This window comes from Scyliorhinus canicula, chromosome 3, assembly GCF_902713615.1.
Source record: "Scyliorhinus canicula chromosome 3, sScyCan1.1, whole genome shotgun sequence".
Classification (NCBI taxonomy): domain Eukaryota; kingdom Metazoa; phylum Chordata; class Chondrichthyes; order Carcharhiniformes; family Scyliorhinidae; genus Scyliorhinus; species Scyliorhinus canicula.
The window spans coordinates 126083305-126108729 of record NC_052148.1 but is presented as its reverse complement, the minus strand read 5'-3'; the positions used below and the strand labels follow the sequence as shown (position 1 = coordinate 126108729).

The 25425-nt window shown below is 48.9% G+C and overlaps 2 protein-coding genes across 2 annotated transcripts in view; one reads left to right on the top strand and one right to left on the bottom strand.

Annotated features, from left to right (window-relative positions):
* Positions 1–13626, bottom strand: part of LOC119962943 (gamma-aminobutyric acid receptor subunit alpha-6-like) — a 114912-nt gene extending 101286 nt beyond the window's left edge. The window contains exon 1 of the mRNA XM_038791276.1: positions 13596–13626. The gene's annotated coding sequence lies outside the window, so the exon portion shown is untranslated. The remainder of the gene's footprint in view (positions 1–13595) is intronic.
* Positions 1–25425, top strand: part of gabrb1 (gamma-aminobutyric acid type A receptor subunit beta1) — a 434746-nt gene that overhangs the window by 17135 nt on the left and 392186 nt on the right. The window lies entirely within an intron of this gene.

The window sequence follows — 25425 nt, the reverse complement described above, 5'->3', positions numbered from 1 at the left end:
TCCGCCACGGTGAAGACCATGGCGAAGGCGGAAGGAAAAGAGTGCCCCCATGGCAAGGGCCACCCACCGATCGGTAGGCCCTGATCGTGGGCCAGGCCACCGTGGGGGCACCCCCTGGGGCCATATCGTTCCCCCCCAGGACCCCGGATCCCGCCCGCGCTGCCTGCTCCCGCCGGTAAGGTAGGTGGTTTGATCCATGCCGGCGGGAGAGGGTTGATAGTGGCGGGACTTCGGCCCATCGCGGGCCAGAGAATCGCCGGTGGGGACCCGCCGACCGGCATAGCGCGATTTCCGCCCCCGCCGAATCTCTGGTGGCGGAGAATTCGGGACACGGCGGGGGTGGGATTGACGCCGGCCCCCGGCGATTCTCCAACCCGGCGGGGGCTCGGAGAATCCCGCCCTAGGTGTCTCCCATTTAAGACTGAGAGGAGGAGAATTTCCCCTTTCAGAGGGTTGTTTGTGGAATTCTCTTCCCCAGAGAACAGTGGAGACTGGGTCATTGGATATTCAAGGGTGAGTTAGATTTTTGATCGACAAGGGAATCAAGGATTAATGGCGGAAGGAGGGGGAAGACAGGAAAGTGTATTTGCGTCTACATTCATATCAGCCATGATCGTATCGAAGGGTGGAGCAGACCTGAGGAGCTGAACAGCTTACTCGTGCTCTTATTTCTTATGTTCTTGTGTGTTCCAGTCTCATGTAATATAATTCATAAATGAATGAATGGATGTCTCATTACTGCTACATGTACATCATTGGCATTACATTGTCTATGGATTTTGCAATTTAGGCATTTCATATTGATTGGTAGAAGTACAGTTAGTTCTGGACACACAATCTCTTCACGGCTAATGATGATTCTGATTATACCCTATTCCAATAAATAAAGGCTGTCCTGGACATTTTTTGGTGATCATTTTGAACCAAATAAATGTATATTGAACAATACAGTACAAAACAAACAAGTCAACTGTAAATACACTTAACTACCTTAATGCTTATACACAGTTAAACTTATCCAGTTACAAATCCCTCTATTCTCTTAATCTCACAGCTAAACCTCCCCAAACAACATCCCATAGGTGTTAATCCAGCAATAGTTACCACACCAGACACATATCTTTCAGAGATTGTAAAATAAATTTAGAGTATCCAATTATTTTTTCCAATTAAGGGGCAATTTAGCATGGCCAATCCACCTAGTCTACACATCTTTGGGTTTTAAGGGTGAGACCCATGCAAACAGGGTGGAACGTGCAAACCCCACACAGACGGTGAACTAGGATCGAACCTAGGTCCTCAGAGCTGTGAGACTGTAATGCTAACCACTGCACCACTGTGCCACCGCATATTTTTCAGGGCTGCTTCCGACTTAGGATGGAACAATTGATTTCTCACTCAGGCTTTTCTCCAAGTTCATAGAATCATAGAATTTACAGTGCAGAAGGAGGCCATTCGGTCCATCGATTCTGCACCAACCCTTGGAAAGAGCATCCTACTTAAGCCCATGCCTCTACCCTATTCCCGTAACTCAGTAAGCCCACCTAACCTTTTTGGACACTAAGGGCAATTTAGCATGGCCAAACCACCTAACCTGCACATATTTGGACTGTGGGAGGAAACCAGGGCACCTGGAGGAAATCCACGCAGACAAGGGGGAGAATTTGCAGACTCTGCACCGACAGTGACCCAAGCAGGGAATCGAACCTGGGACTCTGGAGCTGTGAAGCGACTGTGCTAACCGCTGTGCTACTGTGCTTCCCTAGCTTGTAGGAAGTTGACACAATTTCCTGCTGTGGGTTGAGTTCTCAAAAACAACTAGCTGGCAAAGGGTGAACTTGTCCCTGATAAACTGGTTTCCCTTTGATCTTCCCTCATCTCAACTAAGCTTCTCAGAAATCAACCTTAATTATCTTCATTTTGTGAGTTCACCTTTTCACATGTAATTGTGAAATTCACACCTCATCACTTGGGGAATTGAAGTGAAGGCTGAAGTTTGAGGGGAGGCTCCGGAGTGGTGTTAGCCAGCTGTTATTAGAATGCTGCTGATTTCACCCTATTAAGGTGGACAAAGGGGTTGTGAAGCATTTTCATACAAGCAAGTACCATTGGGGAGATAATGGCACCTACTTAGCTAGCAACTGCCATAAATATGGTGCCATGTCAAAGGTGAACTGTTAAATTACATAAAATCAAATTGAGTTAACAGCCGAAAAACAGTGGGCGGGATTCCCTGTCCCGTTGCACCAGATTTCTGGTGTGGCGTACTCCTGCTGGCAGCAGAATTTGTCGTTCCTCCAGCTGGCCAATAGGGTTTCCCGTTGTGGGCAGCTCCACGCCGTTGGGAAATCCCCGGGTGTGGGTGCGCTGCCGGCGCAATGGAGAATCCTGACAACTGAGAATCCACCCCAGGCCGCAATTGAAGCTGACTCCACCACACCTCCAGGCTGTGCATCCCAGATCCAAACCACTTGTGTGAAAAAGATTTTTCACAGTTTTCCCCTCCACAAATGCTGCCAGACCTGCTGAGCTTTTCCAACACTTTCTGTTTTTACGTCTCTATGACAATGTTTCTCACAAAGGAAATCAATGTCATGGATCAATAGCACAGAACTACAGAGCTCTTATGGGACAGAAAGAGGTGTAGGTCCACCGTGCCTACACCTATTCATCTAATTCCCTCTTGAATGCCTTGATTGAACCTGTCTTCACCACATTTCCAGGCAGTACATTCCAGACCCGAACTGCTCACTGCGTGAAAAAGTTTTTTTCTCACATCACATTTGCTTCTTATGCAAATCACTTTAAAACTGTGCCCTCTCGTTCTTGAGCCTTTTGCGAGTGGGACCAATTTCCCCCTATCTACTCTGATTATCTCTATAAAGAATAGTCCCAACCTCTCCAATCCATCCTAATAACTAAAGTTTCTCAACCCTGGAACCATTCTTGTACACGTCTCCGACACTCTCTCCAATGCGTTCACATCCTTCCTATAGTTTGGTGCCCAGAACCTTACACACTACGCCATATGAGATCTAATTAGTGTCTTGTATAAGTTCAGCATAACCCCCTTGATCTTGTATTCTATGCTCCTATTAATAAACCCCAGAATACTATGGGCGCAATTCTCTGCAAATGCGGCGAATTGTAAAGGCTGCCGTGAAACTGGCCGTGTTTCACGGCAGCCTCCGCGCCCCCTCCCGGGACCCGATTCTCTCCCCCCCCCGGGCGGGGCTAGCAGCGGGGCTCCGTGAAACACGGCATCGCAGCCTTAGCGACCGTTGTTAAGTCCGCGCGCCAAGTGTCACGCCGGCTGATGCGCACGATGTCGTCAGCCACGCATGCGCGGGTTGGACGGCTCCAACCCGCGCATGCGCGGGGCCTTCATCTCCCTCGGCCGCCCCACGGACTGATCCTGCGGGGCGGCGGAGGGAGAAAGAGTGCGTCCGTTACGGACGCACTGCCCGCGATCGGTGCCCACCGATCGCGGGCCCATGCCCCCCTTGGCATGGCCGTGGTACGGCCGTGCTAATCGGGGCCCTGGGTGCCCAGAACAGGCATGTTGCGGCCGTTTTTACGACGGCAGCAAGCAGGTGTGTTTGCTGCCGTAAAAACGGCCGTAAAGGCCTGGGAACTCGGCCCATCGGCCTGGGGAGAATCGCTGTTCGCCGTAAAAAACAGCGAGCAGCGATTCGTGTCGTGGGGCGCCCGTGGGGGGGGGGGGGGGGGAGAATAGCGGGAGGGCGTGAAAAATGTTGGGGACGCCCTCCCGCTATTCTCCGACCCGTCGTGGGCAGCGGAGAATCGTGCCCTATAAGCTTTATTAACTGCTCTCTCCATCTGTCCTGCCACCTTTAATAAGTTCTGTACATATACAACTTCTGCTCCTGCAGCCCCTTAAGAATCTTAGCCTGTATTTTATATTGTCTCTCCATGTTCTTCCTACCAAAATGCATCACCTCACACTACTCTGTATTGCCACATATCTCCCACTCAACCTACTTGTCTGTGTCCTTTTGAAGTTCTGCACAGTCCTCTTCAGTTTACAATAATTCCAAGTTTTGTATCATCTGAAAACTTTGAAATTGTCTCCTACACACCAAGATCTAGATCATTAATATATATCAGGAAAAGCAAGGGTTCCTGGGGAACTCCACTACACACCTTCCTCCAGCCTGAAAAAGATACATTGACCATTACTCTCTGCTTTCTATCATTCAGCAAATTTTGTATTCACGTTGTTACTGTCCCTTTTATTCTATGAGTTATGACTTTTCTCACAAGTCTGTTGTGTGGCACTGTATCGAATGTCGTTTGAAAGCCCATGTACACCACATTAACAGCATTACCCTGCTCAATTTTTTCTGTTACCTCCTTTAAAAAATCCAGCAAGCTAGTTAAACACAATTTTCGACTTTAGAAATCCATACAGGTTCTTACTAATCAACCCACATTTTTCCATGTGACTCCTAATTCTATCCTGAATAATTGCTTCAAGAAGCTTGCCCACTACTGATGTTAAACTGACTGCTCTGTAATTTCTGGGACTATAAGTGGGCAGCACGGTAGCATTGCGGATAGCACAATCGCTTCACAGCTCCAGGGTCCCAGGTTCGATTCCAGCTTGGGTCACTGTCTGTGCGGAGTCTGCACATCCTCCCCGTGTGTGCGTGGGTTTCCTCCGAGTGCTCCGGTTTCCTCCCACAGTCCAAAGATGTGCAGGTTAGGTGGATTGGCCATGATACATTGCCCTTAGTGTCCAAAATTGCCCTTAGTGTTGGGTGGGGTTAATGGGTTAGGGGGTTAGGGTGGAGGTGTTAACCTGGGGTAGGGTGCTCTTTCCAGGAGCCGGTGCAGACTCGATGGGCCGAGTGGCCTCCTTCTGCACTGTAAATTCTATGTAATCCTTACAACCTTTTTCGAACAAGGGTGTAACATTTGCAATTCTCCAGTCCTCTGGCACCTCCCCAGAGTCAAGAGGAGACTGAGGATTATGGCCAGTGCCCCTGCAATCTCCATTCTCACTTCCTTCAATATTCTTGGATACATCTCATCCGGTCTCAGTGCATTGTCAATTATTGGTATTCAATTATACCTCCGTGTCAATTTTGAACCCTTCTGGGGACAAAGATTCCCTGTCTGTTTCCTTGGCCTGGATAGCATCTACCACCTTGGTAAAGACAGATGCAAGGTATTCATTAAATACCCCAGCCATGCCCCCAGCAGCCATGTGTAAATTCTCTCTTTGGTCCTTAATCGGCCCTATTCCTCCTTTTACCACCCTTTTACTATTTATGTGCTGCTATAAAACTCTGGGATTCCCCTTATGTTGGCTGCCTGTCTTTTTCATAATCCCTCTTCGCTCTCTAATGTGCTTTTTCACCTCCCCTCGGAACCTCCTGTATTTCTCTTGGTTCTCAACTGTACTTTTTCCCTGACACCTGTCGGAAGCATACCTTTTCTTCCTTATCTTAATTTCTATCTTCTTTTTCATACCGCGTCCTCTGGACTTGTTTTCCCTATCTTTCCCTTTGAATGAAATGTACCTTGACTGTGTTCAGACCATTTCAGTTTTGAATGTAGCATGTTGTTAACCTACAGTTTTTCCCACCAACCATTTGTTCCAGTCTAACTGGCCCAACTTGGTTCTTACTCCATTGAAGTCAACTCTCCTCCAATTAATTATTATTACTCTGGATTTCCTATTCTTCTTTTCATTCTTAATCCTAAACTTTATGATAAAATGATCACTGTCTCTTAAATGTACCCCGCTCATGCTGCAGAATCTTCCCAACTGGCCGTCAACACACCCCTGACGTGCATTTCCTGGCGGCGAGGGGTGCATTCAATGGGAAACACCATTGACAACTGCTGGACCCCCCCCCCCCCCCCCCCCCCCCCCCCCCCGGGGCTAGGAGCAGCATTGCGGGAAACTCGGCCGCCGGGCCTTGACGATTGCGTCAAAGCGGCGCGCTGAGAATGACGCGGCTGGCGGCGCCGAAGTGACGTCAGCCGCGCATGCGCAGGTTGGCTGGCTCCAACCCGCGCATGCGCGGTTGCCGTCTTCCCCTCCACTGCCCCGCAAGACGTGGCGGCTTGATCGTGCGGGGTGGCGGAGGGGAAAGAGTGCGTTGTTTACAGACGCCAGCCCGACGATCGGTGGGCACCGATCAAGGGCCAGTCACCTCCTGAGTATGCCCGTGGTGCTCGATCCCCTCTCCGCCCCCACAGGCCCCACACTTACCTGTCGCGTGCTGTTCACGCCGGCAGCGACCAGGTGTGGTTGCCGCCGGCGTGAACCCATCGGGGTCGTCAGGCCACTCGGCCCATCCGGGCCAGAGAATCGGCAGTCGCCGGGAAAAACGGTGAACGCCGATTCTCCGAGCGGCGTTTCGCAAAACGCGACACGCCATTTGGGGGGGGGTGGGGGGGGGGGGGGGGTGGTGGGAGAATCGCGGGGGGTGCCAAAGCGGCCCACCCGCGATTCTCCCACCTGCCGTGGGGAGCGGAGAATCGGGCCCCATGTGTGGGATTCTCTGATTCTGGGGCTATGTCCCCACGCCGGTGTGGGAATGGTGGCGTTTTACACCAGAAAAAAAGGCGTAAAAAGGCCACTGATTTCCCATTTTGCTGGGGACTAGCAGAAAGGCAGCACCTGGCTCTAGATCCGATATGGCCTGTAGAATTGCTGGGTCCGTGGCTGCTGGCGGTCTGCAGCAGCCGCGACATGCAACATGGCGGCAGCCGCTCACGGACCCAGCCCGCGAAATAGTCCCCTACATCAGCCAGCTCACACCCCCCAGCCCCTGATGAAGTCCCCCCGCCCGTGAATCGGCCCTCCCGCGACTGTGGCAGCACTGGACTGATTCTGCAGCCGCCACGCCGAGTTCCCAATGGATGAGACCACACGTGTCGCGCGCAGTCGAGAACTCAGTCGGTCGGGGTCGGAGCATCGGTGTCGGGCCTCAGGCATCATCCTGAGCCCGTCGATAAGTGGAGCCCCCTCTTTGGAGGGGCAGAGCATCGCGATAGCGGCGCCGTTCCCGATTTGGTCGCGAACTTTGATTCTGTGGCCGATAGACGAAAATCGCGGCAGGCACCGGTTTGACATCAAATCACGATGCTCCGTCACTTTGAAAACGGTGCAATGTGATGCACGGCGTGCATACGTTAAACACCATTTGCATCTGATTAGTGGGCCTACCCTGCCTCCGATGGGCTGAGTTCTCGATGAAGCAGTCCACATTTGTTCTCTAAAATTGTGAACCTGGCGTGGTGACTGCTGAGAGAGAGGGTATATGGACAGTGTCCAACATTGCCAGTTTGCCGACAGCCATCCCGCTGCCTGGTCGGCTTCTGCCAGGCCCGGGGGGAGTAGTGGAGGGTGGCCAGGATGTGGGCTGTGGGGTTGGGCTGGTTGGACATGGAACATCATTCCTGCAGCCGGCAACAACCCACTTTAAACCTAGTGCCAGGGGTCATATAGGTGTTTTTTAAACATGGAAAAATTTGATTATAATGCAATACTCCTTTAATCCCACCTCGGCATTACAAATACTCACAGATTTCAGCATTAACATGGATTACAAAGTACATCTTCATCTGCAATGGTCTCATTAACACACAAAGTGACTGTGGTTAAACACAAGCACTACGCTCTGAACCCAAGTTAGTGTCTGTGGTTTTCTCCTCAGAATCCCCCAGATGATTGTCACGTGGGAGTTTCCAAACTCCACTCCCAAGCACAGTGGTTAGTACTGTTGCTTTACGGTCCCAGGTTCTATTCCCACTTGGGTCACTGTCTGTGTGGAGTCTGCATGTTCTCCCCGTGTCTGCGTTGGTTTCTGGGTGCTCCGGTTTCCTCCCACAAGTCCTGAAAGACGTGCTTGTTCGGTGAATTGGTCATTCTGAATTCTCCCTCAGTGTACCCGAACAGGCGCAGAATGTGACGATGAAGGGTTTTTCACAGTAACCATTGCAGTGTTAATGCAAGCCTACATGTGACAATAGTAAAGATTATTATTATTATCCTCCCTCATAAGTATGCTTTCCCTTAGTGGTTTGCATTTCGAAATGCAGCCAAAGTTTTACAAATGACACTTTTAACGCAAGCATCTGCTCCACTTTTAACAGCAAATCCAGTCCAGGATTTTACACCAACCCTTTTAGGTTTCCTCGTCTGAACTGCTTGACACAAACTACGAGATCCAGCCAATGAATTCAGTTGTTATTTCACCTCACATTTCACAGGCTGTAGTAAAATCTCACAAACCTGAAAATCACTTCAGATGTCTTTTTGGTCTCTCAGCCTCCTTCTCAGCTCTGTCTGTCTTTGCTGAAAATGTGCTCTTCTGCTACCTTAAACTCAGACACGTTGGAAATTTATCTTAATTTCTCTAGTTTCCTCTTTCTAGCTGCTCCAAGATCTCTGCACTTGTTTTCTTAACCAGTATTCCATGGTATGACTTTTCTTCTAGGAATGCTGAGAGAGATGTTCCCTCTCTAGCCTTCTGAACCAACTACTTCAACAGATCTCTGAGGGTTGAGTTTTCTTGAACTACAATCAAATCTGCTAAACAAAACTTAAAGGGCTGGATTCTCTGTCAGTGTGATCCTCCGTTTTTCCAGTAGCATACTCATGCCCATTGATTTTCCGACGGTGTCGGGGTGCCCACAATAGGAAACCTCATTGGCCGGCTGGTGGGACAGAAGATCCCACTGCTGGCAGGGGTGTGCCGCACCAGACACCGGGTGCAGCATGACAGAGAATCCCGCCCACAATCTTCGCTACCTTACAAGGCCCAGCTACTAAGCAACACCCACATGCTTATGCCTATTATTTATTCTTCATGCTGTAGTCCTTTCGAAGTACAATAGTCACAGTTGGAAATAACCAACCCCCACACATACAAACATCTTTGTCCACCATGATTCTAACCATAGGTTTTAACCTTCCAAGCACAAAACCATTCAATTAAACACACTTTAAACAAATCCTATTTCTACTGTTTGCGAATACAAATCTAATTCCCTCAAAACCAGCTGTATTTTCCTAACACCATTCCCTCTCTGCTTCCAGACCCTTAAACTGCGGTGTGACTACCTCTCTGAACACACTATCCATATAGCTCTGAGCCTTGCAGATGCATCGCACTGACTCCAGTCGCCGCTTCATCTCTGAAACCTGGAGCTCACATTTCTCCAGCTGGCAGAACTTCCTGCATGTATGGTTCTCTTGGACACCAGTAGCTACCATGACTTTGCATATGCATTCCACTCAACTACCCTGATGTCTTAACTTTCCTTCACTTAAGTTAACTTTATTTGACTTTGATTACTTCTATTACCGTACTATATTGGCCCTAACTTTTCTTTAATCCAGACGCTGTTTTGTCACTTACTGCCTCTTACGCTGAGCACCTCACGGTCAATCAACTTTCTAGTCTCCTGTGACATTTTTCTTTTCACTGCTGCTTCACAGCAGCTGAAATACTCACCAACTAACTTGCTCTTCCCCGGCAGCAAAGTAAGATCACTTTCTGACAGTTCAACCCTCATGGCAAATAGAGAGTATTCCATCACACCCTTGACTTGTGCTTTGTAGACATGATATTTATATGGCAGGATGCTGATAGGGGGATTTCAGCGACTGTAATTCCAATGAATGTGAAGGGAGGTGGTTAGATTCTGTCTTGTTGGAGGTGGTCATTGCCTGGCATGTGTATCTGGCATGTACAGGCGGTGTGTGTATGTATGTGTGTACATGTGCAGTGTGTGCATATGTGTGAGCGTGTGTTTGTGTGCATAGAATCCTTACAGTGCAGAAGGAGGCCATTCGGTCCATCGAGTCTGCACTCACCCCACCCAAAAGAGCACCCTACCTAGGCCCACTTCCCCACCCTATCTCCATAACCCCATCAAACCATTGGATACTATGGAGTAATTCAGCATGGCCAATCCATCTAACCTGCACATCTTTGGACCATGGGAGAAAACTGAAGCATCCAGAAGAAACCCATGCAGATATGGCAAGAATGTGAAAACCCTACACAGCTGCACAAGATCGGAATTGAATCCGGGTCCCTGGTGCTGTGAGTGTCCCTGTGTGTGTGTGCACATGTGTACATGTATGTATGTATGGGTGTGGGTCTGAATTATTGAATGAGGGTTATTGCTTGATGTCATGTTTTTATTATTCTTTACAGATTTAGTGACCAATTAATTTGCTTTTTCTTTGACTCAAGAAAACTGTGGTTAATTGCCTCCTTGTTGCTCATACCTTAAATAGCTAAATACATTCTGATTTAGAAAAGGCATATCCTTGTGAAAAAGAAACATAAACTTTTGTTGCAGGCAACCAATGAGGTTGAATAGAGAGGATCCAGTTCCATTCTTCTCACATGGCCTGTGTGTATAGAACATAGAACATAGAACAGTACAGGCCCTTCGGCCCTCGATGTTGTGCCAAGCAATGATCACCCTACTTAAACCCACATACCCGTAACCCAACAATCCCCCCATTAACCTTACACTACGGGCAATTTTAGCATGGCCAATCCACCTAACCCGCACATCTTTGGACTGTGGGAGGAAACCGGAGCACCCGGAGGAAACCCACGCACACACAGGGAGGACGTGCAGACTCCACACAGACAGTGACCCAGCCGGGAATCGAACCTGGGACCCTGGAGCTGTGAAGCATTGATGCTAACCACCATGCTACCGTGAGGCCCCATGTGTGAATGTGCGTGTGTGTGCATGTGTCTGTGTGTGAACAAACTGTTACAATACAGTTGGAACATTGGCATCCGTTGGACAACGTGGAAAATTGCACAGGAGTGTCTTGTCCACAAAAAGCAGGACAAGTTCAATCAGTTCAATTGCTTCCCAATAGCCTACTCTTGATCATCAATAAAGTGATGCAAGCTGCCATCGACAGCACAACCAAGCAGCATTTACACTGCAATAACCTGCTTACTAATCATTAGTTTGGGTCCCAACTGGGCTCCTGACCCGTTTACAACATGAGAAATGAATTGAACTCAAGAGGGGAGGTAATAGTCGCTGCTCTTGAGGTCAAGGTAGCATTTGACCAGATGTGGTAGCAATGTGCCTTAGCAAAATGGAAGTCAAAACGAATCAGGGGGGAAAGTCTCCCCTGGGTCTGCTTAGCACACAGGAAAATGTTCCTGCTTATTGAGGTCAATCATCCCAGCCTTGCGACATCACTGCAGGAATTCCTCAGCATAATCTCCCAGGCTAACCATTTTCAGCTGCTTCATCAATGGCCTTCCTTTCATCATGAGGTCAGAAATTGGGATGTTTGCTAAAGACTGCACAATGTTCAGCACAATTCCTGGCTCTTCAGATACTAAAGTAACCCTTAGGCAAATGCAGCAAGACTTGGGCAATATTCAGGATTAGGCTGACAAGTGGTAAGTAACATTCATGCCACACAAGTGCCAGGCAATAACCATCTCGAACAAGAGAGGGTCTAACCATTGCCATTGACATTTAATGACATTACCATCATTCAATCCCCCACTTTGGACATTCAGGGGGATAACACTGACCAGAAACTGAACTGGACCAGCCATATAAATACCGTGGCTGCAAGAGCAGGTCAGAAGCTAGGAATCCTGTGGTGAGTAACTCACCTCCTGACTCCCAAAGCCTGTCCACCATCTACAAGGCAAACGTCAGGAGTGTGATGGTGTACTTTTGATTTGCCTGGATGAGTGCAACTCCAGCACGCAAGAAGCTTGACACCATCCAGGACAAAACAGCTCACTTGATTGGCATTCCATCCACCACTTAAACATCCATTCCTTCCAGCTCTGTTGCATAGTTGCAGCAGTGTGCACTTTATACAAGTTGCACTGCCAGGGAACACCACCACCTGCAAGTTCTCCTCCAAGCCAGCCACCATCCTGACTCGGAACTATATTGTCATTCCTTCATTGTTGCTAGAGTAAGATCCTGGAATTCTCTTCCCACTGTAGTGTGGGTGTACCTGGACCACGTGGACTGCAGCAGTTCAAGAAGGCAGCTCATTACATTATGGATGGGCAACAAAAGCTGACTTTGCCAACAATGCACACGTCCCATGAAAGAATTTTAAAAAATATTTATTACAACTGAATGATTTTCTTCCTTTCCATTTCATTGATCATCGTAATACCTATTTTTTGCTTCATGTTGAAAAGAACCAAATGTCTTGTTACGTGACAATTGCTCATATCACATTTTTGCATTGCACCTTTCATCGGAAGCAACAAACGCTGCATTTCGAAACAAATAGACTTTTCTAATTGCTATAGGTTCATCCATTTTCATAGAACATATTATCCGTAAAAATCCTAGCTAATATAACGGCTGTGCTCATCCTACATTGTGTTTGTTAAAATAATTAAGTTAAACAGCATCTTTAAAGAGATGTAATTAGTTAGGATTCTTCTCTGCATGTTTCAGTAGGTTGGTTTAATTAGTTGCCATAAAAATGCAATAAATGGTTTGCCATATCATTTTCCAAATTCATACTTGCAATTGTGTCCATGTATAATTCAATCTGATCAACAGGAAAGGACAAATAAAGTAACTGACAATTTATGATTTGCTCTGAAAATAATGGTCTGGTTTACCATGCATCCCTGGGAGATTTATGGCAGCAATGAACCGCAGGTACCTGAAAACTTTTATTTTAAGCAAGCACTTCTTCATTTGACAGAACACATTCATTTGTTCTCTTTCTGATGTGCAATACCTTGGTGAATCTTGTGTATTACGGGGTGGCTCATGGCGCAGTGGTTAGCACTGGGACTACAGTGCTGAGGACCCGGGTTCGAATCCCGGTCCTGGGTCACTGTCCGTGTGGAATTTGCACATTCTCCCCGTGTCTGCGTGGGTTTCGCCCCCACAACCCAAAGATGTGTAGGTTAGGTGGATTGGCCATGCTAAATGGGGCTGGTTTAGCACAGTGGGCTAAACAGCTGGCTTGTAATGCAGAACAAGGCAGCAGTGCAGGTTCAATTCCCGTCCCGGCCTCCCTGAACAGGTGCCGGAATGTGGAGACTAGGGGCTTTTCACAGTAACTTCATTGAAGCCTACTTGTGACAAAAGCAATTATTATTATTAATTGCCCCTTAATTGGAAAAAAAAATTTGGGTACTCTAAATTAAAATAAAATTAAAAAAAGTTTTGCATTACCAAGTAAAGGAAAATACAATGGATGTTGGAAATCTGAAATAAATACAGAAAATGCTGGGTCTACTCGGCTGATCAAGTGGCATCTGTGGAAAGAGATCTGCTGAGCAATTTCAGCAATGTCTGATTTTATTTATGTTACATATGTGGGTTGTTGTGTTATGCATGGTTCCTTTCAGAGCCAAGTCATGTGATAGTCCATGACACCATCGGCTACTTCGCAGGCGTTTTCCCCAAGTCTAGATCAGTGTTTTTCAAACTTTATTTCCCAGAACCCACTTTTACCAACCGGCGGACCTTCGGGGCCCACGCTGCCCGACGTTCGCGACCCACGCTGACCGACCTTAATGACCCACGCCTGCCGACCTGCGGGACACACCATTTTTTCTTACCTTTAATGCAGCAGGGGAGCATGCTTGGTGTTGATGATCTCACTTGCTTTATCATTCAATGTTACATTTCTGCGAAAGACTTCAGCTGACGATTTAAGTTCTCGCTGCATCCTTTGAAAAAAAATCAAGAGGTTTGTCCTTGAACTCGCCATGCCTTCATATGCCTTTGAATTTTTGAGGGTTTTAAACTTTCATGTGCCAGTACTTCCCTGAATTTAACACACATGGGGCGGAATTCTCCTCAAGGCCGAGAGGTTCACGACGGCGTCGGAGGCCACTCCTGGCCCCCTATTCTTCCCCCCCCCCGGGGGGCTAGTAGGGCCGTGCCATAAATCTCGGCCGCTGGGCCTTGTCGCTGGCGTCAAGGCCCAGCGCCGAGAATGACGCGGCCGGCGCACCTAATGACGTCAGGCGCACATACGCAGGTTGGCCGGCTCCAACCCGCGCATGCGCGGCTGACGTCACGCCGGATGACGGCTCAAACCCGCGCATGCGCGGTTGCCGTCTTCCTCTCCGCTGCCCAGCAAGACGTGGCGGCTTGATCTTGCGGGGCGGCGGAGGGGAAAGAGTGCGTCCCTTTGAGACGCCGGCCCCTCCCGAGCACGGTCGTGGTGCTCACTCCCCTCTCCGCACCCCACAAGCCACAAAACAGCTGCTGGCGCCATGTTCACGCCGGCAGCGACCAGGTGTGGTTGCCGCCGGTGTTAACCGGTCGGGAACGGCAGGCCGCTCGGCCCATCCAGGTGGGAGAATCGCCGGTCGCTGGGAAAAACGGCGGCCCGCGATTCTCCGAGCGTCGTGTCGCAAAACACGACACGCCATTTGGGGGGGGGGGGGGGGGGGAGAATCGCGGAGGGTGCCAGAGCGGCCCTCCCGCGATTCTCCCACACGACGTGGGGGCGGAGAATCACGCTCATGGGCTTTGCATCCTGATTTGCATTGGTACAATTAAAGCTATACCTCAAGAAATCATCTTTGTACTGCTTTGTTCCCGATTTTAGTTTCTTCTTAATTGTTTGTTCACCAGAGGCCCTGGAGCTCTGGATACAGCTCACACCGGCACTGCTTTGCCTGCCATGAACTCTCCTGAGAATCCCTCTCCAGCAGATTCAGTTGTGAGATCCTGGTCTGTTTGTACCTTGACCCTCTCTTGTTTATTACAAAATAATCCATCTTCAGTTCTTCACAAAGTCCTGTTGCTTGCTTGCTGGCAGCTACAAAATGGAGGAATTTCTCCTCCATGATTTTGTGCCCAAAGCAGGGATGTACAGGTACATGTGCTGGATGTGTGGCCTCTCTGCTGCTGTCTTTGGCCGAAAGACTCGTTCATTCATATTTAAATGCCAGCCGTTTTTTTACTTTGAAACTTTATTTCCAATACCTGATTTTTCCAAGTTTATGACTATTTACTACTGAAAATTAAAACAATTTCAGCTGACCATGGGCATGCTTACATTTACACACAAACTTTGTTTTAAATATGTTCCCATTTCTTTATAAATTTGAACAAGTATAGAGAAAAGCAGACCAAGGCAGGCCAGCAGCTCAGTTCAATTCCCGTACCAGCCTCCCCGAACAGCGCCGGAATGTGGCGACTAGGGGCTTTTCACAGTAACTTCATTGAAGCCTACTCGTGACAATAAGTGATTTTCATTTCATTTTCATTTCAGAAGTACCATCTTGTTTTTACTTTACAAACTATGACTTTAGACGAGATGAAGTAACTTGTCAAACACACACAATGTCACAATATTTCTTACTGGTTCCACTGCATTGCATTATCCAAAAATTCAATTAATCTCCTTCTCCATTCTCAGCAAAAGCAATTACTTCTTGGTTTCCAGAGAGTGGCGACACAAAGTGATGACTGTAGGTTTCTTCCAGTGTTGACATGTGTCACCCATATTGACTGGCATTGTTTGAACATTATTCCTTGCTGACACACCTGGCCTGGCTTCCCTCTCACTGTCCAGTAGCTGCATCCACCCCAGTTACAGATCACTTCCCGACCAGTACTTCACGTCGTGGGAGTGCAAGCGGACATTGTGCCGGCCGTTGAACAACTTGACCACAGAGCCGCAGGTTGCATACTGTCAGTCGGCGGTGGGGGACGAGCATGCAGAGCACTAGCACCAGAGCGGAGCTCCAAGCTGGGGCCACCTCTGTTAGCATCGCGCACCCACGTGGTTGCCTGTCAGCCCCAGTCCCCCCCCCCAGCATGCACGTGGTGACCAGCACACTGCCCTGCCTCCTGCCGCCCCGCCCCCTCAAAGGCCCAACCAATCGGGGACTGCCTGTTGCCAATATTCTTAAAAGCCGATTGCGGCCATTGGGGATTTCTTCCTGCAATCGAGGACACCACAACCGATCGCTCCACAACCCTCCCGACACCCGCCCGCGACCCTGATGCATTGCCATCATGACAGGAAAGATAAGTGTGATTTCTTTCAAATATCCATACCATATTTAGCCACCTGATCGATAGCAAGGGTACACAAGGCACCTAAGAAGATGGAGGTTATTATGGAGGTCCCACGACCAACAAATGTAACACAATTAAGGCTGGATCAGAGTATTAAACTTGATGATCAGTCATGATTGTAATGAATGGTGGAGCTGGCTCGAAGGGCCAAATGACCCCCTCCTGCTCCTATTTTCTACGAATGTTTTCTATGTTCATTTGTTTATCCTGCAAGTGCAAATTCACTACCAAGAAAAGTGGTACCAACGGTGGTAAATGTTTCCAGATAAAGTTTAAACTTTCTGCTTTCTGTTAAGAATGTGAAGTTTTATTGCTTTTAAGTAGTCAGAGATCAGGTTCAATTCCCAGCCACCAGAAGTAGCATTTGGATGAAAGGGGTTAAAAGGAAAGAAGAACAAAAGGTGTGTAAATGTGATTAGGGTCGGGATTCTCCGCCCCGCCACATTTCTGCCCCGACCGGCAGGCGGGATTCTCCATTGTGCCAGCCGGTCAAAGGGGTTTCCCATGGTGGGGCAGCCCCATGGGAAACCTCTGGGCGCCGACATAACGGAGAATCACGCCGGCGCCGAATCCCACCCTAGATCTATTTGGTTGAGTTGGTGCTCAACACTGCTGACTAATTGAGCTGAATGGTTTCTTGCCATATTGTAACTTCTATGTATTTCTATGTATTAGATCCCCATGTGGCACTTTACAAAGGATGTTGAGAAGTGTTTGTTTTTAAATAGCAAGTGCAGTCAAAAACAATGCTGATCCCAGCTCGTCTTACAGGGCACTATTTCTGGGGTCCCCAGGCTGGAGATGTTGGCTGAGAGAAGGAATCCTTATGGAGAATTAGTCTCCTGACAGTCATTATCAAAAGATACATTTGAGGAATAATTGCATGAGGTTAATGTAAGTAAAAATATTGAGAGATGAGAAACAGACTACTGATACACTGTTGCAGGTTTTATACTTTGTACAATGTAAATGCTACCCTAATCTGTAAGCTAACAATAAAAGCAATAGTTCACCCATTGATAATTTTAAAAATTAAGTTCTTCTGCCATAAGTGAAGTAAGTCAATGAAGGAAAGATTGGGCTCTGGAATGCATGTCTTCGTGTTATGCATAACCTCCTAATGGCAGAAAATGGCATTCAAGAAATGCACGCACATTTCCAATGGGCAGTGGCTAATAACTACACTATCAATTTAAGATAATTGGTTGAGCTCATGATGTGGCTCATTTACACTTGCTAGAAATGACATATAATGTTATTATATGGCTCAGGATTCATACGCCGGGACCTGTTCATTGCAGACATAAGAAGGATTTTCAAGCCTTGACCAGCATGGTGTTAGTGTTCACATGCATTATAGTATGTTATTCAGTTGATAAAGTGCTCTTTTGCATTCAACAGTATTGGGATTCTGATTTAAAAAGTTATCCAGGCATTGCTGTTTGAGTGTTACCCTGAAATTAAAAAAACTACATAGTGGTCAGACCTCTTTGATAGAAACTCCCGAGAGTCTTTGAAATAAAAAAGGAGTAGATTGCTGGACATCTGGTTCGGCAACTTTAAAAACTTGTATTGTATTGAGATCTGTAGGATTTGTTTATTCAGCTGTGCAATGTAATCCCCTTATAAATGATTTGCTGAGCTCCAAGGCGCAATAAGGGATTTAGTTCAGTCGGGATTGTTGACACAGCCATGGTAGAAGCTGTCAGGCGTGTGATGGAATACTCTTCACTAGATGGTATAGCTCCAACAACGCTCATTAAACTACAGGAAAAAGCAGCATGCTTTATTGGTGCCCCATCATCAAACATTTACCAATGCACAGGGGCAGCAATGTGCACCATCTACAAGATGTACTGCGGGAACCAAGGCTCTTTCATCAGCGCTTGCCAAACCCATAATCACTACATATAGAATGACAAGAGCAGCAGCACATGGAAACACCACCAGCTGAAAGTTCTCCTTCAAGCCACTCACCATCCTGACTTGGAAATATATTGTCATTCCTTCACTATTGTTGGATCAGAATCCTGTAAATATATCCCTAACAGCACTGTGAGTGTATCTAAACTACATGGACTGCAGCAGTTCAGGAAGGCATCTCATCACCACCTTCTGAAGGGCAATTAGGGATGGGCAACAAATGCTGGCCTAGCCAGCGGTGTCCATATCCCATGCTTTGTTTTACTCACAGTTTATGAGCAGGCAGCACGGTAGCATTGTGGATAGCACAATCGCTTCACAGTTCCAGGGTCCCAGGTTCGATTCCGGCTTGGGTCACTGTCTGTGCGGAGTCTGCACATCCTCCCCGTGTCTGCGTGGGTTTCCTCCGGGTGCTCCGGTTTCCTCCCACAGTCCAAAGATGTGCAGGTTAGGTGGATTGGCCATGATAAATTGCCCTTAGTGTCCAAATTTGCCCTTGGGGTTACTGGGTTACGGGGATAGGGTGGAGTTGTTGACCTTGGGTAGGGTGCTCTTTTCAAGAGCCGGTTCAGACTCGATGGGCTGAATGGCCTCTTTCTGCACTGTAAATTCTATGATTCTAAAACATTTTAAGAGGTTTTTGAATGATTGTTTGTTTATTTTGACAGATTAATGAGCATTCTGATGAGTCAGATTTTTTCAAGTGGAGTTTCAATAACTATGTTCTTGCTTGACTGTTTTATGAGCTTCTAAGAGGAACAGATTATTTCAACTGAAATTTTAATGGTTCTACATCTTTTCTTTTACTTTCTGAGCATTTCAAAGACTTCCTAGTGTTATTATATGGCTCAGGATTCTCTAGACTGGGTGATTGAAAAGTAACTTACTATTGTGTCTTTGTAATTCTTAATGCACGTGTGTGTGTGTGTTGCAAGGTCAGACGCAGGTTTACCTTTTTAAACATGCTTATCTCTTTATGGGGGTGGCCTTTTAACTGAATGAAGCAAATCCCTTTTTGTTTTAAACTCAAGGACGATTTTCTTTGCAATTCGTACGTAAATTATTAAGCCCAGGCATTGAATAAATGCCTTCATCCTTACAAATTCACCTGTTACGGTCAAACCTGGAGTAGTAGGGTAAAGGGAATCAGTTTTACCCCTTTTCGTGTGGCTGTACCAGTGGATAGTGCACAACAACATTATTGGACAGATTGTCAGTACTAAAGGAAGGGACAGTCTTCTCCAGCAAAACTGTGCAGCAGGTTGGAACAAAAAGCTGATACCTGCATTGATTAAAAATAAAAGAAAGTTGAAAGCATCTTTGGAAAAGCTTTGTACACTATTATCAGAACCTTTCACTGAGTTGTAATACCATAAAAAATCTTACATTCATAAAAATCTACTTGAATTTTTCGTAGGTTTAGATTACTTAGAACATAGAGAACATAGAACAGTACAGCACAGAACAGGCCCTTCGTCCCTCGATGTTGTGCCGAGCCATGATCACACTACTCAAACCCACGTATCCACCCTATACCCGTAACCCAAACAACCCCCCCTTAACCTTACTTTTTAGGACACTACGGGCAATTTAGCATGGCCAATCCACCTAACCCGCACATCTTTGGACTGTGGGAGGAAACCGGAGCACCCGGAGGAAACCCACGCACACACGGGGAGGACGTGCAGACTCCGCACAGACAGTGACCCAGCCGGGAATCGAACCTGGGACCCTGGAGCTGTGAAGCATTTATGCTAACCACTATGCTACCGTGCTGCCCACTTTGCAAAACATTCTTCATGCTTCACAATATGAACTATCTGGAGTGCAGTGATATAGCTTATAGAGAAACATTTGTAGCTTGCAAAACTCACTAATAAACTGGGTGGACAGAAACTGGAAAATGGCCAATTCTGGAACTCGCCAGCTCCCCAATCATTTTGTGACTGTGCAAATTTCCATACTGGTCTCCAGCCAGTATTGTTCGCTTTCCCTCTATTATGTGAGCTTCAATAGACATTGAAAATAATTTCAAATGACACATTACAATGCTGCCATTAGCAGCTGGAATTCGTGCCAATGCTAAAACCTCCTGAAAAATTATGGCTGTCGGGAAAGAGATTCTTAAAGGTATGCTGGATTTTGCCATCTTAATGTAAAATATTGGCAGCAGTTCAAAACAGCCCTATTAGTCAATTTCATGCAAGACCATGAAGAAGATCATGAAGGTATACCGGAGAGAGCAGACAGAGCCAGAGGTGAACTATCTGATTTAGCCTCATTAACATTCAGCTGGCAAACCCATCATCCATTAAAATCGGGAAAGCAGGAGGTCGCCTCTCACTGGAGACCAGAAGGAATGGTTTCTAGGCTAAAATAGGTGATCGGGGCACACAAAGTCAATGGAAGGAAGTTTGTGCCAGGAATGGGGCCTGTCGGACTCTGTCCACTTCACCCAAAAGGAAACAGTGTTTATTTTTTCATGCTTGTATTATTCTTGCCCTTGATATCCACTGGCAAACTGTTTTGGATTGGTGCACTGCTCAGAACCCAGGTTCATGCTGTCATCAGGTCATGATGTCACCAGAGCCCTTTCTATAGATAAAAATAGATCTCCCCGCCCCCACCACCCCCCCACCACCACCACCACCACCAATCCCAGCTCGAGGTCTCCTTGCTGTTTGAAATTTAAAATTACAATCATAGAACATACAGTGCAGAAGGAGGCCATTCGGCCCATCGAATCTGCACCGACTCACTTAAGCCCTCACTTCCACCCTATCCCTGTAACCCAATAACCCCTCCTAACCTTTTTGGACACTAAGGGCAATTTATCATGGCCAATTCACCTAACCTAACGTATTCGGACTGTGGGAGGAAACCGTAGCGCCCGGAGGAAACCCACGCAGACACGGGGAAAACGTGCAGATTCCACACAGACAGTGACCCAATGGGGAATCAAACCTGGGACCCTGGTGCTGTGAAGCCACAGTGCTATCCACTTGTGCTACCGTGCTGCCTGATAAGATTGGGACAGGAATTCAATGGGTAAATTCCAAACTCCTCTCTAATTTCTCCCATCTGGTGTCTCCCAGATTTGGGGGATGGGTTAAAGATCCCCATCCAAATTCCATGTGCTGAATTGGCTGGTGGCAGGGGTGTGGACATTGACCTCATGGCTAGGGATGAAAAATCCAGCAAGATGCCTGATCAGCATCCAATATCCTTGCTGGAGACATCATTGTGTGATGAAGACAAGATTGGGCTCAGCCGAGTTAGTTCCCTTTTAGATCAATTAGCCCACAGACATTGGGGGTCCACATTGCAGGGTAGAGAATATACCAGATTGCAATTGAGCCACATTCAAGGGACAGTCAGAACCCTTCAGGAGAAAGGTAAAATCTAAGGGAGTGTCAAAAATTTAAAAGAGAACCTGGATAAACATCATTCTTCTGAGGCTGCCTGCAATATACTGTCTTTCAATTACGAGGTTTATAAGATTGTTATATTTTGGAACTGTGCCTTGAATTTCACCCTTAGGGTGATCCCAAAGTCGGTGAAGCCGGAAGCTGATGTAAATCCTGCTCCCGCCAGAGATCCCTTTGTTAAAGCAATATAATAATAATCTTTATTAGTGTCACAAGTAATTTTACATTAACACTGCAATTAAGTTCCTGTGAAAACCCCTGGTCACCACACTTCGTCTCCCATTCGGGTACACTGAGGGTGAATTCTGAATGTCCAATTTTCCTAACAAGCACTGGCGCGATACTCCGAAACGGAGAGAAACAGCCGACGCCGGAGTCAAACCTGGAGTGTTTCACTCCGCCGTCTAAGGCCGCTCCTCGCCCCCTATTCCCCCCCCCCCCCCCCCCCCCCCCCCCCCCCCCGGGGGCTAGGAGCGGCAGTGCGCGAAACTCGGGCGCCGGGCCTTGACGCTTGCTTCAAAGCGGCGCGCCGAGAATGACGTGGCCGGCGGCGCCTAAGTGACGTCAGCCGCACATGCGCAGGTTGACCGGCTCCAATCTGCGCATGCGCGGTTGCTGTCTTCCCCTCCGCTGCCCCGCAAGACATGCCGACTTGATTTTGCGGGGCGGCGGAGGGAAAAGAGTGCGTCTCTTAGAGACGCCGGCCCGACGATCGGTGAGCACCGATCGCGGGCCAGTCACCTCATGAGCACACCCGTCGTGCTCGATCCTCTCTCCGCCCCCAACAGGCCCCACACTTACCTGTTGCGTGATGTTCAAGCCGGCAGCGACCAGGTGTGGTTGACGCTGGCATGAACCGGTCGGGTTTGTGTGGCCGTTCGGCCCATCCGGGCCGGAGATTCGCCACTCGCCGTTTTTCAAGCGGCGTGTTGCAAAACGCGACACGCCATTTTGGGGGGGGGGGGGAGAATCCAGGGGGATGCCAGGGCGGCATTTCGTGATTCGCCCGGCCCTCCCGCGATTCTCCCCCCCGGCGTAGGGAGCAGAGAATCGCGGCCCACGTCGGGAGTTGTGGGAGGAAACCGGAGCACCCAGAGTGAACCCACGCAGAACGTGCAGACTCAGCACAGACAATGATCCAAGCCGGGAATCAAACCCGGGTCCTTGGCTCTGTGAAGCAACAGTGCTAACCACTGTGCTACCATGCTGTGCGCTAACTGCAACCAAACCGTCTCCGGCTCAACGTCCCCACCAGAAAATGTCCTTGATGCTACACAACTTCGTGGACTCACCTGTGTTCCTACCACTTCTTTCAAATTTAAATGTTGAGCAATCGCGTCAATTATCTCCACCTCCCTAGCTCTAGCTGAGGTCACTGTTTTAAATCCCTTGCCAATGCAACCAGCTTCCCTTTTCAAAACTTTTTAAAATAAACCAGAGATAAGTCATCCACCTGAAGAAAACATTTAGTAGTTCCAGAGCAATCCTGTTCTATCACTACAAACCGGGGGTCGGAGAATCGCCCGGGACCGGTGTCAATCCCGCCCCCGCCGTGTCCCGAATTTTCCGCCCCCCGAGATTCGGCGGGGATGGGAATCGCGGCACACTGGCCGGCGGGCCCCCCGTGGTGATTCTCCGGCCCGCGATGGGCCGAAGTCCCACTGCTGACAGGCCTCTCCTGCCGGCGTGGTTTAAACCACCCACCTGACCGGCGGGATTGGCAGCGCGGGCAGGCTCTGGGGTCCTGGGGGGGGGCGCGGGGCGATCTGACCCCGGGGAGTGCCCCCACAGTGGCCTGGCCCACGATCGGGGCCCACCGATCGGCGGGCGGGCCTGTGCCGTGGGGGCACTCTTTTTCTTCCACCCCACCATGGCCATCACCATGGCAGAAGCGGGAGAGACCCCCTCCCCTGGGCATGCGCCGGTATGACATCAGCAGCCGCTGACGCTCCGGTGCATGTGCGAACTTACGCCGGCCGGCAAAATCCTTTCAGCCCTGGCTGGCATGCGCCAAAGGCCGTTCACGCCAGCCGGCGGAGTGGAAACCACTCCGGATCGGACCTAGTCCCTCAATGTGAGGGCTTGGCTCCTAAAGGTGCGGAGAATTCCGCACCTTTGGGGCAGCCCGACGCCGGAGTGGTTCACGCCACTCCGACACGCCGGGACCCCCCCCCCCCCCCGCCCCGCCAGGTTGGGGAGAATCCCGGCCCTGGTGTCTCATACTTTATTCTGTAACCCAAACTTTGCCATCTACCTTTCCAAAGATCCCGGACGAGCTCCAAAATTATGTTACAACATCCTGGGCTTGTGTTCGATGAATTTGAGGACACCCGCGTACGGTGGCCATCAAGGTGATGGTCGCCCTAAACTTCAACGCTGAGTGGGGACCTGTCCGGGATCTCACAGAATGCGGTGCACAGGTGCATTCGTACTGTCACAGAGGCCTAATATGCTCAGGCAGCACAATACATCCATTTCCATGGAGACCAAGCCCACCAGGATGCCCGGGCAGTGGGGTTAGTTGCCATCGACGGGATGCCCCGGGGCCAGGGGGTGATTGACGGGATGCATGTCCCCCTACGAGCACCTGCAGATGATAAACCACTCTACGCAAACTGAAAGGGGTTCCACTCGATGAACGTGCAGCTAATATGTGACCATAAGCTGTGCATCATGCACGTCTACGCCCGATACCCAGGCAATGTGCACGATGATTTCATCCTGGCACACTCGATGATTCCTGACATGTTTGAGACACCCCTCCCCCTGGTTGGGAGGTTGGTTGATGACGCCTATCTGGAGACCCGCTACAATGACGCCCATGCAGCGACCAGGGGTGTGATTGAGACATACTTCGTCCTCCTGAAGATGCAGTTCAAGTGCCTAGACTGCTCTGGAGAGGCTCTGTAGTATGGCACTAAGAGGGTCGGCAGCCTGCTACATCTTCCACAATGTCACGCAGCAGATGGGCGATGTGCTGGAGGAGGAAGATGAAGGCCAGGCCTCGCCCAACAAGTAGAATGTGGGGGAGGGCAAGGGTGGATAGCACATAGGGCCCAGGCAGGCATGGGAGACCGCACGACGTGTGTGCCAGGGCAAAAGCGCACGGGACGCTCTTATCGCTTCCAGGTTCACTGACTGGGGGGGGGGGGGGGGGGGGGGGGGATTGGCCAGGGCATGGACACTGGATCCCCTCCCTCCCACCCCTAATGCCGACTCCAACTGCAACCCTCTCTGTGATACATACCTGCCGCACTTCAGGGAGTGGGCCCTGGGTTGGCAGTAACAGCGGGTCTGGTCCATGTGGTGAAGGATGATGGCAACCCGTTCTACCATGAACTCTGGTGCTCTGCATCGTTTGACAATGTCTGACGCCTGTCCACGGTCGCACTTTCCACCACCCACCTGGGAGATCCAGGCGAGCTGGTCATTCTATCATATGGTCTCAGCGAATCACTGGGGTATCCTCAGTGTGGAGAAGGGACTTTGTCTCCACACGGACTGTGTGGTGGGTCACATCTACCGATACTGTCATGTCTGTACAGATGCATCTGCAATAGGCAGGTTGATAAGGATGAGGTCAAGTATGTTTTTTCCTCTTGTTGGTTCCCTCACCGCCTGCTGCAGTCCCAATTTAGCAGCTATGTCCTTAGGACCCGGCCAGCTCGGCCTATGGTGGTACTACCGAGCCACTCTTGATGATAGACATTGAAGACCTCCACCCAGGGAAAATTCTGTGCCCTTACCACCCTCAGTGCTTCCTCCAAGTGGTGTTCAACATGGAGGATACTGATTCATCTGCTAATGGTGGCCAATACCTGGTAATTAGTAGGAGGTTTCCTTGTCCATGTTTAACCTGAAGTCATGAGACTTCATAGTGTCCATAGTCGAGGTTGAGGACTCCCATCCCAACTGTATACCACTGGGCCACCACCTCTGCTGGGTCTGTCCTGCCGGTGAGACAGGACATGCCCAGGAATGGTGATAGTGGTGTCTG